The sequence below is a fragment of the Dendrobates tinctorius genome, unplaced genomic scaffold (genome assembly GCF_039654945.1).
Source record: "Dendrobates tinctorius isolate UK_male_01 unplaced genomic scaffold, ASM3965494v1 ptg000129l, whole genome shotgun sequence".
NCBI lineage: Eukaryota > Metazoa > Chordata > Amphibia > Anura > Dendrobatidae > Dendrobates > Dendrobates tinctorius.
The window spans coordinates 25,353,997-25,371,275 of record NW_027361797.1 but is presented as its reverse complement, the minus strand read 5'-3'; positions in this window follow the sequence as shown (position 1 = coordinate 25,371,275).

Sequence of the window (17,279 nt, the reverse complement as noted above, 5' to 3'; positions counted from 1 at the left end):
AATTAATAATGTCTTTCAAAAGTACAATTCGTTTTTCAAAAAAGAAGTCCTCATACGGCTACGTTAATGGAAAAATAAAAAAAGTTATGGCTCTTGGAAGAAGAGGAAAAAATGAAAATGAATAAAAGGAAAAATCACTCCAAGGTGAAGGGGTTAATTGTGAGTCGCGCCTGGTTTTCTTTCACTTCTCCATTTACATGAGGCCTGGTTTAGCATAGGGAAACGTAGAACATTAGTGATGGGGGCCATCCATATTCAACTGCATCTTAACGTGGTTGAATGACTTTTGCGCTCTTTGATACAATACCGCGAAAAGATATTAGATTATTACATGAAATAGAAAGACATTTAGGATTAAATTAAATGTTCATTTTGGACCACCCTTTTAAGGCCACCCCCCATATACATTAGATTAATGTAAGTCAAGCACAAAAATATCGACAGGTTTGGCCGACATTGTAGTGTGTATGTGGGCCCTGGATAGAGGATTGTTAGGGGACTTATGATCAAGTATGCTTGATTTTAGACTGCTGATCCTTTTGTTCTCCATGAGATAAGTCACAGCCAGATAGCTCTTGCAGCTGCTCACTCATACAAACACGAGTGCTCAACAGAGTGTGTACTCCTGTGTATGGAAGACATAGTGAAGATAGCTACCTGAAAAACCATCATTTGGCTTACAGTCGCCTGGTGTGTATGTCGGGCTTTTGGGTAAGGCCTTATTCATATATTACGTATGATGGCCACTTTTGCATCCCGTGAGAGTATTCTTATCCGTTTTGTCGTTTGTGGTCCACATGCACTAAAAAATAGGAAATGGACTCAAGCAGCTAGTCTGACAGGTAGTCCGGGAATTTTCTTTTTTCTTTTCTGAACCCATTTATTTGAACGGGTAAGTTTGGTTTGCAAAGTAGTTGCAGTTATTTATAAGCGGATGAGGTTTTCATAAGCCCATCCTCATGTAGTGGGAAGAATCCACATGTAAATCACAACATACTATGGATTTTCAGCTCCATAACACAATCCTAAATAGAAAAAAGTGCTCAAAACTATTATACCGCAACAAGAGAAACTTTATATCCTTTCTAAGACAGAAATGCAATAGTCTACAGTAGCTTTTGTGTGCAGGAGAAAGCTCTAAAAATCTGTCCCTTACTTACTAGGTCCTGCTCACATCTGCAGCTGCCGCTTCTCCAGAATAAAAAACCTGGAGACATTTCAATAAAAACAGTGCAGTACCAGATAATACAGGAGTGACTAAGAGGATAAGCTAGAGGTTTATCAGCCCGTGCTTGACATCCCTGTCGAGTACAGTACGAAATCAAAGTTCCCGAGATATACCAGTAGCCGGCTTTGATTGCCTCATGAATCTCCAGGGCATCGGTCTTCCATGGCTGTGTCAGCAGATATATTTTACAAACAGGTTTTTTTTTATTGCTGATTTTTTTTATTGGATACTCACAAAAAAACACTTTTGAAAAGTTACATAACAAAAAAAATGCTCATGCCAAGTTTCAAGTGGCAAAATAATTCAATACAGTTTTAGGGTTTATTTTTAGGTCATGTGCACATGCGGCGTATCACCTCGTCGGTACTAAAATGAAAGGAAACTAATAAATACTTAAATGCTTAATAAATAATTAAGAAGATGTGCAAGAAACAATAAAATGGACAAGTATTTAAAAATCTTGGGCAAATGAGATGACTTGTGTAACTAAGTTATAACACCTGTACTCACCTCCGGTGTCGGTGTCATTGCGGCAGTGGCTGTACTGGCTCTCCCAAAGCAACAATATCCCTGTGGCCAATCATCGTCCACATCACTGTCCCCTCCTTCAGAGAAATCAGACATTTGGAGAAAGTGAGAGCTGTGGAGGTCCGCACCATAGGTGAGTATAGGTGTTATTATTTTACTTGGTGGAAACATAGTGAGTGGACAACCCCTTTAAATGATTTTTTTCTAGACACTACTAAAAATATATGATATGATAAACAATATTAACGCTCTGTCAAAACACTATCTGGGATAGAAAATTATAATAATAATAATTTTATATAGCGCCAACATATTCAACAGCACTTTACAATTAAGCGGGGAAATGTGCAGACAATAAAAACAGTATATTGTAATGCATAGTTTAACAGTTACAGGAGGGGTGAGGGTCGTGCTCGCAATCTTACAATCTAAAAGGAAATAGGGGAATACAATAGGTAAAAAGTGCTTGTCTTATATGGTCCAGCCATCATTATAACAAATAAGGGTTTTCATATTAAGTTTTAGGATCCAATCATCAACCAGGATCTTTCTAAGTGCAGTTGCTATTGGGGGAATGGAGGATGTGGGGACAGATGAATAGGAGGGAGCAGATTATGATTAACATTTAGAAGGAGGGAACAAGGGGAGAGTTAGGGTAGTTTAGTGATAGGCTTGTCTAAAGAGATGTGTTTTTAAAGTACTCTTAAAAACATGGGGATCATTTTTGGAATTGCATTCCAAAACACTAGTGCAGCACGAGAGAAGTCTTAGAGTCGGAGGTGTGAGGTTCAGATTATGGAGGCTCTTAGTCTCAGATCAGGAAGTGTGATAGACATAAATGAGAGAAGAGATATAGGCGGTGCAGAACTATGGAGAGTTTTTGCGGGTGATAGAGATAAATCTGTTTTGTATTCTGTAGTGAATGGGTAACCAGTGCAGTGACTGGCACAAGGTGGAGGCATCAGTGTAGCGGCTAGACAGAAATATGATCCTGGTTCCACATTCAGGATGGATTGGAGAGGAGAAAGTTTTGTTAGTGGTTGACCGATCAGTAGAGTTGCAGTAGTTCAGACGAGAATGAATAAGAGCAATAGTAAGAGTTTTTGAAGTTTCAGAGGTTAGAAAAGATTGAATTCTAGAGAGATTGGATATAGGGAATAAAGGAAAGTTCTGTGTTAAATATTACCCCAAGACAGCGAGCGTGCCGCTTGGGAGTTATGGTTGAACCACCCAAAGTAATTGCAAAATCGGTTATAGGTAGGTTAGTAGGGGGAGGAAGGGAAGAAACATGAGAAGCTCAGTTTTGGAGAGATTCAGTTTCAGAATTTACAAAAAAAAAAAAAAAATCAAAGTGAATTATTTCATGCCCATAATGATGTGATGTGAATTTTGCCTCAGCTGTTTTAGACTCCTTAAAAAGAATGCCAAATGGTAAAAATGATAAATTAGAATATATTTCTAATCTGAGAAAATTTACATCAAGCTCAATTTTTGTATAAGTGGAAAGGAGAAGGAATGCTACATAGGGAAATGGCTCTGTGCTGAGGTCTAAGGGGTAATGTTTCTCCTTGTAGAGAGTGCCATACAGGCTCTAGCATGCCAAGGTAAGGAGGCTTATTCGCCGTGCAATGCTCCTCTGGGAAATTTAATATGCATATTGCCTCTTCAGATAGGAAGTGGACTTGGGCTCTATAGCGCCTACTGTTGAAAGCAGAAATCCTACATTTTTTACCCATTAACGAGTCTTGCAATATGAATTAGGATAAAAGCTAAATCATAATCTCGATTTGCAGACACGGTGTTTTGAGGTATTGCCCCTCATCAGTGCAAAGTATGAGAACTGATTTGGAAATAGAGTTCAAGTTCTCTTCCTAAATGAAGAGGCAATTTGAATATTAAATTTCCAAGAGGACCATTGCATGGTAAATAAGCCTCCTTACCTTGGCATGCCAGAACCGGTATGTCACTCTCCTCAAGGAGAAATGTTACCCCTTAGACCTCAGTCCAGAGCCTCTCACCTAGCCAAATCAGTTCTCATTCAATGACTCATTCAGACCTTTTGGTAATTTGGTATCTAGGGTGGTAATCCACCGTACCTCCTTTTGAGATAAACATTTTTTCCAGTCACCTCCTCTTAGGTTTATACGTACTCTATCAATGCCATGTACCTTTAGCTGTGACGAATCACAGTTGTGAAACACCTTAAAATGGCGGGGTAGTCTTTAGTTCAGAAGTGTCGTTAATGTCTTTTGCTTGCTCCCTTGTTCAGTCAAGGTGGATGTGACGTCGGTCTAACCATGCATGGTTGATGTGAACGCATCAGTCATCAACTGAAAGTCAGGTAATAATTTGGGTACACAATTGTGATTGGTCATCCATACTTTAAGCAGCCCATTTTCTAGTTCATCAGTGTTCCCTCGTCAACGCGCGTCAGGTATGTCCAGTCATTGTTTGGGTTAGTATACATCATCATATTGCCATCCTTTGTATACTATGCTGCTATACTATTTAGCTCACTTTATTTATTAATTATTTATTACTCTTATGTGTGAACAGCAACCTTTCTGGCTTACATAGTCTTTCTTGCACAGCTTATTCAATTGTACATATCACTTTAATACATTAATTAAACCACTTGGTTTTCTTACAATACATTTATTTAAAGTGACTCATTAACAGTATTTATATTTCCTTTGTATTACTGCTATAACAGTCAGAGCATATTGCTCACACATTTCAATTAAAGATCTCTCTATATATTGTTTTGTGATATTGTAATTCTGTGACATATTGGTTCTAACCATAGTCTGCATATAACAATTGTATTTACCATATATACTCGAGTATAAGCCGACCCGAGTATAAGCCGACCCCCCTAATTTTGCCACAATAAAACTGGGAAAACTTATTGACTTGAGTATAAGCCTAGGGTGGGAAATGCTGCATAGATTATTCCCCCATATGGTGTCCCCAGAAGAAGCTCCATAGATTATTCTCCCATATGCTGCCCCCATAAAAAGCTCCATAGATTGTTCCCCATATGCTGCCCCATAAGAAGCTCCATAGATTATTCCCCCATATGCTGACCCCATAAGAAGCTCCTTAGATTATTCCCCCATTTGCTGACCCCATAAGAAGCTCCATAGATTGTTCCCCCATATACTGCCCCATAAGAAGCTCCTTAGATTATTCCCCATATGCTGACCCCATAAGAAGCTCCTTAGATTATTCCCCCATATGCTGACCCCATAAGAATCTCCATAGATTGTTCCTCCATATGCTGACCCCATAAGAAGCTCCTTAGATTATTCCCCCATGTGCTGCCGCTACTGCATGTAAAAATAAAAAAAAATGAAATACTCACCTCTCCGTCGCTGGGTGTCAGATACTCACCTGTCCTGTGTCCATGGCTGCTCACCGCTATCTGCCACGTCATCGGTCAGTGACGTTCAGACTGCAGGGGGCGCGGCGCACACTAATCACGTCACCGCGCCCTCTGCTGTCTGAAGTCACTGACCGATGACAGACAGCAGCAAGCAGCCATTGACGCAGGACAGGTGAGTATCGCTATACTTACCCGTCCTGACGCTGTCTCTTGAGCCCCCAGTTTCTCTGCGCTCTCTCTTCCTGCGTTCAGCGGTCATGTGATATCGCTCATTAAAACTGATGACTATGCGCATATTCATGAGTTTTAATGAGCGGTACCACGTGACCGCTGAAGGCAGGAAGAGAGAGCGCGGAGAAGCTGGGGGCTCAAGAGACAGCGTCAGGACAGGTAAGTATGACCTGACACCCCCGCCCCCCTCCCCCTCCGACCCCCGGTGTATATGACTCGAATATAAGCCGAGAGGGGGACTTTCAGCCCAAAAAAATGGGCTGAAAATCTTGGCTTATATTCGAGTATATACGGTAACATGATATATGATCCAAGTTTGCTCCATGGCAGTAGGTAAATAGCCATCTTTTCATCTGATGGTGTATACAGTCTATTGATTAAATATCAGTCCAAAGAAAGAAAGAAAACATCCGGCACTGTCCCTGGAAAAGAAATACCTGCAAAGCTGCTTGTGACCGCTATCGGTGTAACACCTGCAACCCTTTACTGAACGGGTGCTCTATCCATGTGAAGAAAAAACATGAAATGTCATAGTAAAAACATTCAAAGGGGACCTGTTGAAGTGCATTGTGCACGAAACGGCTGTTGTCCGTCTTTTTACATTCCTCCCGGCCGGTGCCTATGCTTTGTCGATATGAAATAAAGTGAATCATTTCAAGAGAACTTTGAGTGCCATCCTGCTGTCTTTTTTACTATGACAGTCTATTGATTAGTTTGTTATTTATGACTATATATGCTATATTGTAATAGTCCCACAAGACTACACTATTTTGTGCACCTTTTTCCCTGGATGTATTTTAATTAATTTTAATATTATAGCTATATATGTAAAACTGAATGTATGTATGTGTGTATCACCCACCAATCACTAAGCATCTTTCATTTAACCAGAGCTGTTCAAAAGAAGCTGAGCTGTGATTGGTTGCTATGAGCAATCGTTTTCCTTGCAACCAACCACTAAGCATCTCTCATTTCACTAGAGCTGGTTAAAAGAAGGTGAGCTGTGATTGGTTGCTATGAGCAAGTTTTCCCACTTGACAACACCTCAGCAGACACTGAAATGGTGGGAGAAATCTAGCATCCCTGGGAACATAAGCTCCCAGCCATTGTCTGCCCCCCAAAAAGGAGCAGAGAGCACATGACAGAAATTAATCCCCCCCTCATTGCCCATATCCCCATCACACATCCTCTATCCCGTAGGCACATCTTCCCTCTTAAAGGGATGATTGGTATGGAAGTCAGAGCAAATCCATCCAACATTTTGGTTTTGACCTCAGGCCTCTCTTAAAGGGATCCCGAGTATGGAAGTTAGGACCGTTCCACTCAGCTCTGTGGTTCTGTCCCCAGGGTCTCTTAAAGGGATCATTGGTATGGAAGTTAGGGCAAATCCACTCTGCGCTTTGTTACTGACCCCAGGCTCTCTTAAAGGGATCTACTGCATGGAAGTTAGGGCAAATCCACTCTGCGCTTTGGTACTGACCCCAGGCTCTCTTAAAGGGATTTCCTGCATGGAATTTAGGGCAAATCTCTGAATGCTTTGATTCTGACCCAAGGCCCCTCTTAAAGGGATCTCCGGTATGGAAGTTAGGGCAAATCCACTCTGCGCTTTGGTAGTGACCCCAGGCCTCTCTTAAAGGGATCTCCGTTATGGAAGTTAGGGTAAATCCCTCAGCGCTCTGATTCTCACCCCAGGCTTCTATTAAAGGGATCATTGGTATGGAAATCAGGGAAAATCCATTCAGCGCTCTGGCTCTGACCCCAGGCCTCTCTTAAAGGGATCCCCGGTATGGAAGTTAGGACCTTTCCCCTCAGCGCTTTGGTTCTGACCCCAGGCTGATGGGATGATGTGGGATATTAGGAGGAGTAGTCTGGTGGCTCTGGCTGACGGGATGATGTGGGATATTAGGGGTAGTAGTACGGTGGCTCTGGCTGACGGGATGATGTGGGATATTAGGGGTAGTAGCCCGGAGGCTGTGAAGGGATGATGTGGGATATTAGTGGTAGTTGTCCGATAGCTCTGGCTGACGGGACAATGTGGGATATTAGGGGTAGTAGTCCGGTAGCTCTGGCTGATGGGATGATGTGGGATTTTATAGTGAATGTGGCTATGCGGAGGGGCGGGGCTCTACACTCAGCTTTATATATATAACGATGTGGGATATTAGGGGTAGTAGTCCGGTGGCTCTGGCTGACGGGATGATGTGGGTATATTATGGGTAGCAGTCCGGTAGCTCTGGCTGATGGGATGATGTGGGATATTATAGTGAATGCGGCTATGCAGAGAGGACGAGGCTCTACACTCAGCTTTACATATATAACGATGTGGGATATTAGGGGTAGTAGCCCGGCGGCTGTGAAGGGATGATGTGGGATATTAGTGGTAGTTGTCTGATAGCTCTGGCTGACGGGACAATGTGGGATATTAGGGGTAGTAGTCCGGTAGCTCTGGCTGATGGGATGATGTGGGATTTTATAGTGAATGTGGCTATGTGGAGTGGGCGGGGCTCTACACTCAGCTTTATATATAGATATAATCATAATTTGTTATAACTAACCGTAGTTAGTTACTATGCCCGTGCAGCGCCAGACTCTTCAGCTAGTGATTAATAAAAATATATATTTTTGTCGACAAATTAGATGGCTGTCATTTTTTATAGGTTTATATAAGTATCGGTTGTGTGCTGCACATGACAACAATCTCCCATATTCTTCATGTGTCTGGCCTGTGGGATAGGGTGGCAAGATGGAAACCTTTTCCAACAAAAAGTAACACCCAAGCCCAGCTATGTTTTGCCAACACCAACATCAAGTCTGCCAAAAGCATGTGGAAAATGTTTTATGATCTGATGAGACAAAGGTTGAACATTTTGACCATAATTCCAAAAGATATATTTGTTCCAAATCTAAAACGTCACATCAGCAAAAGAACACTATACCCACAGTGAAGGAATGTGGAGGCAGTATTATGCTTTGGGGCTGTTTTTCAGCAGCGGGAACTGTAGCTGTAGTCACGGTGGAGGTTAAGATAGTGTTGTGATTTAAGGGAATAAACAGTTTGTTGGATGCAGTGAGCAACCGGAGACAGAGAAGGGGTTATCAAGGATTTACTGAACAATCAATTAAAAGTAATACTCCACACAGGGAGGACAAGGAAATGGCAAAAGGACATATAAAATAAATGGGACACTTATTGGTTGCAGTTCTCGCAAGGGGAAGGCTGGAATATCTCCTGGCGGCGTCTCCTACGATGTACAAAGTATCTGGCTCTGCTACGGAAAAATGAATAACACTGCCACCCGACAGTGCCGATGGATTCAGTCCTGCTTGTCTTGGGTACACTGGAACGTGGAAACAGTTCTTTGTGTGAATTCCTCGGAAATGGCACCGGGCACGGTCGCGAGCACGTGTAGAAGCCAAAACAACCCGAGGTCTCTCGGAGTAGTCTCTAAACAGATGTTCCAGTATCTTGGATAAAACAGGGGTATCCAACGGTGCGGGTACAGACGGTAACTTGATAGAGAAGTCTCAAAGTCAGCACACGAAGGTCTGGGAAAAATGGAGTTGTCGGTAGATGCAGCGGAGAGGGAATCAATCGTCTCCTGTCGTCTTCCCGCCAAGTCTGCCCCGTTTCCGCGCTCTGACCTCCTTTTGTATCCTGCACCCTCTGCTGTCTGACAGAAAGGTCTCTCCCTCTCAGAGGAAAACTCCCCTGCCAACAGTGGTGACAGCCCCGATAGTTCTGGCCTTAAAGGGCACGGCACACCGTTGACTGCGCCTTGACTCATCTTCTTACAGTGACATCATGGTAGGAGAAGGGAAGAACAAACCGCTTGAAATACCAGCAAAATAGAAAAATGAAAGCTTGATAATTATTGAGCAGTTGTAGATTTTGTACATACGTTTTTTTAATTTTTGTAGGAATTTCTTATGTATGTTGGTATGTTAAGGTTATTTGTAATTTATTACACATTTTTGCCAATTTCTGCCTCAAAGTAACCAATAGATGGTTTAAACATAGACTCCCTTAAAATGTTGCCAAGTACATTTATATTAATGGTCTATTCCTTATGACATTTCATCAATATCACACAGATGGGGGTGCAACACTCGGCGTACCCCCACTGAACGGTTGTTACCATTGCTGGAAATGGCTGAATGTGATCATTTGCAAAGCAGAACAAAATAGCTCCATCAACTATATTGTGGCCAGAGAGGGGTACTGAAGATGTGGATGTGTAGTACCTGGCTGTGGCCATTACACAGTTGATGGAGCTGTTCACATCCGACCGCCGCCGGCACAGGAATTGCTGATCAGCAGGGGTGCCGGGTGTCATTCCTAAACCGATTTGATGTTGATATATGCTAAGAATAGACCATCAATATAAAGGTATTGGAGAACCACTTTAAATCGGCTTTACCACCTAGAGAAGCAGTTATTTAATTTCTTGAGAAAATTTCTATAATTTCACATCCGTTTTTGAGATCAAGAATTGGAATATTTTAAGCATATAGGCATTGTGGGACACCTCCCTATGATCTAGAAAGGAGAGCTGCTTTACAAAAGTGTCTCTCTCTGGAAGACCATGTGCAGGTATATTCATGCATCATAATAATCATTTTTATTTCTGTAGCACAAACAAATTCCGCACCATTTTACAATTGAGAGGTCACATGACAAACAATATCAGACGTTACAGAGTAACACATGATCCTAAAACAGACCAAAAACTGAAACCCCATGAAAAGATAAACCTTTATTAGGCTAGTTTCGCACTAGCATTACAGGGCGCAGCGCATGGGCACCGCTAAGCTCCATCCCTGGCCGCGCCCCCTCCGGTCAGCTCCTCTTCTGATCGCATGACGCTGCATGCGAAGAGCGTACCCTATATTTAGCGTTGGGTATGCTGGTCGTGCACTGGCACACTTTTGCCGGCACATCTGCCCATTTGGCGCTCTGCCAAGCGCACAAAAATGCATCACAGTGCGTTTGGCGCAGCGCCAAAAAGGCGGATGTGCCGGCAAAAGTGTGCCAGCGCACGACCAGCGTACCCAACGCTAAATATAGGGTACGCTGATCGCATGCAGCTTCATGCGATCAGAGGAGGAGCTGACCGGAGGAGGCACGGCCGTGCGCTGTGCCCTGTAACGCTAGTGTGAAACTAGCCTAAGATATACATTAAAAAGCACCAAAAATCTAAAATCGCGTGTAGACAGGGTAATAGAAGTTGCGTATTATTTGCATAGTGCAAATGCATAATAAAGGTTACAGAAAGGGACAAAAGGAAAAATATGTACATATACACAAATACATATGCTCATACACTGTGCACAAGTTTTATGCAATTTTTTATTTTTGATGATTAATTTTATTATTGAACAAGAACAGTGCTGTCAATCCAAAAGGTTAGTAAACCTGAATATTTAATAAAATAAAGTGAGGTTTTGTCTTTCTTAGGAGAATATATCTGAGTGCAGAATTGTTACACAACTAAATGAAAAATGTAAAATTTCCCATCACAGTTATTTATTTTCATCTGTTAAAGTGAGGATAATAAGCAAACAACTCAAAATATACAAAATACATTAAAAACAATCAGTGACCAATATCGACTCCCTCCTTTACAGTAAGAGTCATAAGCTCCATCCATGAAGTCTCTCAGTTTCTTAATCTGATGATGATCACTCTTAACCCCTTAATGACAGAGCCAATTTGGTACTTAATGACGAGGCCAATTTTTACAATTCTGACCACTGTCACTTTATGAAGTTATAGCTCTGGAACCCTTCAACGTTGTCTTTTTGTGACATATTGTACTTCGTGTTAGTGGTAAAACTTCTTCGAAAAACCCCCCAATTCTAACTCCAACCCTAACCCCAACACACCCCTAACCCTAATCCCAACCCTAACCATAACCCTAATCACAAACCTATCCCTAACACACCCCTATCCCTAATTCCAACCCTAGCCTTACTCCCAATCATGATTTGCGGCTACTTGACAGCCTGAATACATGTGGGAATTCCCTAACAAACAGGGAATCCTAACTTGTATTCAGGCTGTCAAGTAGCCGCAAATCATCCAGCTGCAGCGACAGAAACTAAATGTCCGAGCACATCTAAATACTCGGAGACCACCCGAGCATGCTCAGAGAAACCCGAGCAACGAGTATACTCGCTCATCACTAGTTATGACCCAACAGGGGTTGGTCCAGCGAATGGCACCACGCACACTCAACGGGACAGTAAAGGGAAGAGGAAAGCCCTAACAATAGGGAACTAGGGATCTGGCATGTCCTGAGCTCCAACCTGAGCCTGTTCCTGCACTCCTATAATGCCCTAAGTGGGTCCTTCCTCCAGCCACCATCACTTACCTCATCCCTAACTGTCACCTCACAATGCCCTGGGTAGTGCACTGGCCGGTAAGGATGCTACAATCACCACTGCAGATAGTACAAACACAGGTGATAGTGACAAGCACAAGACAGACAAGGTAAATACACAAAACTTAGTTCCAGCCTCCGCTGCCAAACTTCACACCTCAGAGGATATGGAAACAGGACACCGAAATCCATCGAAGATGCAGATTCAGCACTGACACCAGAGAGCTGCAACTGAAAGGCTGGTCTACATAGAACAACTCTATTACCAATAGTCAGCTGGTGCGTCAGGTGACTATTTAAAAGATAGCGGGAGTGGTTACGACCCACATCAGCTGAGCAGCAACACTGCAGCTTCCAGCAAGGAAAACTGACATTAACCCTTACTGGCCTGAAAGGAAAAAAGCTATATTTAAATAATAGTGGAATCAGAGCTGCCACAAATCCAAACCTGAATCATGACAGGTGAGTATTTCAAACACAGTGCTATGTGCCCACGTAGCGTTTTAAAACGCACAATGAAAACCGGACTCCTTCCCAGAAATCGCCAGTTTTTTTCAGCGCGATTTCACCGCGATTTTACCGCGATTCTGTTCGTGATTTTGCCGCGATTTTCTCAAGCACTTTCCAAGCGATTTGAAGCATCACTTGGAAAGTGATTGACAGGTTGGTCACACTCGTCAAACATAGTGTTTGACAAGTGTGACCAGCTTTTTACTATTGAGGCCTTGCGAGACCTGTGATGACGTTGGTCTCGCGTTACTATAGCAATCTTGTGAGACCGCTAGAGTCACGCGAGACTACGTCATCACAGGACCTTGCCGCAAGGGCAAGGCATTACTGGGAACGCTGAGGCCCGGGAATGCAGCGCGGGACGTCGGAAGGTAAATATACCCCGATTTTTTATTTTTTATTCTTTTTTTTACAGGGGTATGGTACCCAGGGCCTGGAGGACAGTCTCCTCTCCTCCACACCGTGGGTACCAACCGCACATGAGACGCTTAAGCGATTCTCATGCATTCCTATGGGTGCGGAATCGTGGCAATTCTTTGCAATTCCGCACAAAAGAATGATCATGCTGCGATTTTTTCCGCGATGCGATTCCACCGCGGAAAAAAGCGCAGCATTAGCACAGCATGTGCGGAATGCCATAGGAATGCATGGGGTGCGTTCTGTACAAGATTTTTAAACGTTTTCGCAGCGTTTTCGCGCCGAAAATCGCTGCAAAAACGCTTAAAAATCGCATTGTGGGCACACAGCCTAAAGCACCGGGGAGCCTGGCGCCAACTTGTCTGTGACTGTCATTGATATAACTGCATTTACTCTGTGGATGATATAACAACAACAAAGGGTGTATTGGTTTGTTGTTTTTAATGCCTCTTTTCATGTTGGTCTTTGATGAGACCTTTTACATTTTTCTATTTTAAGTTAAGTTTTAGGTCCCAATTTGATGGATTCTGTGTACAATATGTTTTGGGACATTCTGAATAATTCCCCTGATATGAATTTGTTTGCTTTTTTTCTTATTTGTGATACTGACTATTAACTCTCATCAGTACTATGTTTCCTGTATGGTCCGCAGTCTGATGATGGTTGTTAATAACAACCCACAGTATCTCCTTACCATTGTTAAGGATATACTGGGAGTTGTAGGATTGTAAGTTCATGTGATACAATTGTTTTTGGGGATGATTTAATATCACAATATATTGTTGTACTAAGCTTGGTTCTTGTATTCAAGTACTCTTGGTTCTGGTCATGTATTTTGGTGGTTCTGGTGACGTATTAATTTACTGATTGTGGTTCTGGTGACATAGTCAGGTAATGATGGTGGGTCTGTTGATGTATTCATGTGCTGATGGTAGATCTAGTGATGTATTCATGTACTAATGGTGGTTCTGGTGATGTATTCATGTACTGATGGTGATTCTTGTGACGTATTTATTTACTGATAAAGTTTCTAGTGCCATATTCATGTACTATTGATGGCTGTGGTGCTCTAATTATGTGCTGATGATAATTTGCCTTTGTATTTATGTATTGATTATAGTTCTCTTGATAACTATATCACCAGAATCATCATCATCACATGAATACAGCACCAGAACAACCATCACTACATGTATGTCACCATAACAGGAATACATCACCAGATCCACCATCAGTTTTGTGCAAGCTGTATTTGTCGCATGACGGACGCAAAAACCATCAGACATATCTATTAATTTATAATGGGGGTCTGTTTATTTTCCATTAGGGTATCTGCCAAATGCTGGAAACCTTAATTGAAACTTAATTGAAATTGTCATGTTGCCACTGTTACATTGATTAAAATGATAACTGGGGTGAACAAACCCATCTTGTGGTTCTTGTGTAATCAGTGTTAGAAATTTAAAGTTAAAGAGATGCCCGTGCTTCGGAGCAGGATGTAGGCAGAGGCTTCCTCTTTATATTCAATTTGTCTGAAGGCGGGACAGTTACTCCAATGCTGATTGGGTGCCGGGGTCATGTGTCCCAACAACCGCATGGGAGCCCCAAGGAGAGCGAGTGCGGACACTTCAGGAACGGTGCCAGCACAGGAGCTGAGTATAAGCTTTTCTAATTCATCAGGGCCAAGCATGGGGTATGACAAGGAGTTGTCCAAGTAGTGGACAACTTCTTTAACCCCTTAACGTCCAATGACTGACATAGCCCATCATGCCTGGGTGTCAGTTCCTGCATCATGACAGGCTATGTCCATCATGCATTTAAACTGTCACTGTGTGCCCTCTGCCTTCAGATCGGCACCCCCGCAGTGACTGATCATTGCCATGGGGAACAGGGGTCATCATGATGATCCCCGTAAACCAAGCTATGGAAAACTTCACAGCATGGTGTCAGAAGCTTCCAGTATACATATAATGCACTGTACTGCTGGCACTTCTTCCTTTCTGACCTTAGCAATGGGCCTCAAAAGTAGCTTTGGGGTATTGGCACACTCAGGAAAAATTGCACATCAATTTTTTGGGATCTGTTTTCTCCTATTTCCCTTGTGAAAATAAAAAATTAAGGGCTAAAACATAATTTTTGTGAAAAAAATGTAATTGCTTATTGTCACGGCTTTATGTTATAAATTTCTGTGAAGCATCTGAAGTTCAAAATGCTCACCACACATCTAGACAAGTTCCTTGAGGGGTCTAGTTTCCAAAATGGTGTCACTTGTGGGGGGTTTCCACTGTCTAGGCACATCAGGGGCTCTCCAAAAGTGACAGTGTCCTCTCTCAATTCCAGCCAATTTTGGGTTCAAAAAGACAAATGATGCTCCTTCCTTTGAAATTGCACAGCAAATATTAGGGTTCATTTTCTCCTGATACCTTTGTGAAAATAAAAAAGTGGGTCTTAAGTAAAATTTTTATGAAAAAAAGATAAATGTTTATTTTTTTCCTTTCATGTTGCTTCAGTTCCTGTGAAGCACCTGAAAAGTTAATAAACTTCTTGAATGTGGTTTTGAGCACCTTGATGGGTGCAGATTTTAGAATGATGTCACTTTGGGTATTTTCTGTCACGTACACCCCTCAAAGTGACTTCAAATGTGATGTGGTCTGTAAATAAAAAGGGATTTGTAAATTTTGTTGGAAAAATGAGAAATTGTGAATCAAGTTTTAACGCTTATAACTTCATAACAGAGAAAAAAATATGTTTCAAAAATTGTGCTGATGTAAAGTAGACATGTGGGAAATGTTATTTATGAACTATTTTGTGTCACATAACTATCTGATTTAAGGGCATACAAAATAAATTTGAAAACTGTGACATTTTCAAAATTTTTGCCAAATTTATGATTTTTTTTCACAAATAAACGCAAGTCATATCAAAGAAATTTTACCACTATCATGAAGTACAATATGTTACGAGAAAACAATGTCAGAATGGGTGGGAACTGTTAAAGTGTTCCAGATTTATTACCTCTTGAAGTAACAGTGGTCAGAATTAAAAAATTAGGTCCGGTCGTTAACCTACAAAGTGGTTCGGTCCTTAAGGGGTTAAGGTTGCTTGAGTGTTTTGTTTTTCTGCACAGCCAATTTTTTTTTTTCCGTTTTACATTTGGTTGCTGGAAGACAATCAGACTTTCGTTTTGATGAGTTTTTAGGAACACAGCATCCTCGTGTTATTATACTACCACCACAGCTATATGTGACTCTACCAGTTATTTTTTTACTGTGGAGTATCGCATTTACGCTTTTCTACATGTAATGAGACGTGTTGTCCAAAAAAGTAAAGATTTTCAAATCTTTGAAGTTAATTATACTATTGACTTGGGAATCATCCAAGTAAGGGCTGATGTTGCTTTTGGAGACATTGGTCAGGCTAGTGATGGTAATAATTACCACATATCTTTCCTTCCATGAAGTACAGTAGGGAAGGCACACAATATATTATTATTTTAGATAGTAGCCCAATACATAATTTAGTGTGATCTAAATCAATGCTTCTGCTTTCATAAGATATTTTATTTCATGATACTGTGGTGGGCCACTGGGGAGGCGCCAGATGTTGCAGAAGGGCCAGCTGGGGCATGTAGTCCCACTGGCAGCAGATAATGATGTCATGGTAGCTGAAGTGGGTCGCTGGACCCATCAACACTTCCCTTGTGTCCACAACAATTGTCAATAGCGGGAGGTGGCACTTGTGGATAGCATAGGACCCACCGGGGGCACTCCTGTAGCGGTGGTGTCTAGGTGCAGGTTTTGGAGCGCCCGTGGTGTTTGTGCAATCTCAGGCAACCAGACACGCAGGTGAACTTGTAAATATAACAAGAAATATTACACTGATGAAGGGACCTTCACAGATTGGCTCTCCGTGAAAACACACTAAAGTGTGGAAGTACGCACAGTTTTGAGCCTACCTGTTGTGAGTTCATTCTCCCCTTCACTACGAGGCCCGAGGAACTCCCTCTTCTGGTGAAGAAAGGTAGTGAGCCTGATTGTCAAACACCTGGGGCTGATGATGATGACTGGCTGAGTGGAGTTGATGACTGGATATAAGGCTGCCGACGCCCTTCTGGCCTGCGGGTGATTTCTCTGTGGACTTCTAGGAAACCAGTCTGATTCCTGCTCATCCAAAGCTAAGATTTCTGCTTTGCCTTTTTGCATTGGAGTTTTGTTTTCCTTGCTTTTCTGGATTCTGCCATTCCCTGCTGGGGTGAGCTGAATCTCCTTTTGCCTGTTGCTCTGTCTTCAGAATATTCCTGAGTGCTGACATAGCTTTTTTGAAGCCTAGCGTCTTCAGGGCCTTTTTACTGTCAGTTTGTTGGCTCTTATTTTCATAGGGTTTTTCACAGATTGCAGACAGCAGCCTTCCTGTCCTTTCCTATCTAAGCTAGCGTGGGCCTCATCTTTGATCAGTCTATCTTTCCGTCTGTGTTTTGTTCTTTCTTCTTGCTTCACCGTCATTATATGTGGGGGGCTGCCTTTTGCTTTGGGGTCTGCTCTGGGGCAGTTTAGATTTCCCTTTCTGTCTTTAGGCTATGTAGTCCTCCGGCTGTGATCGA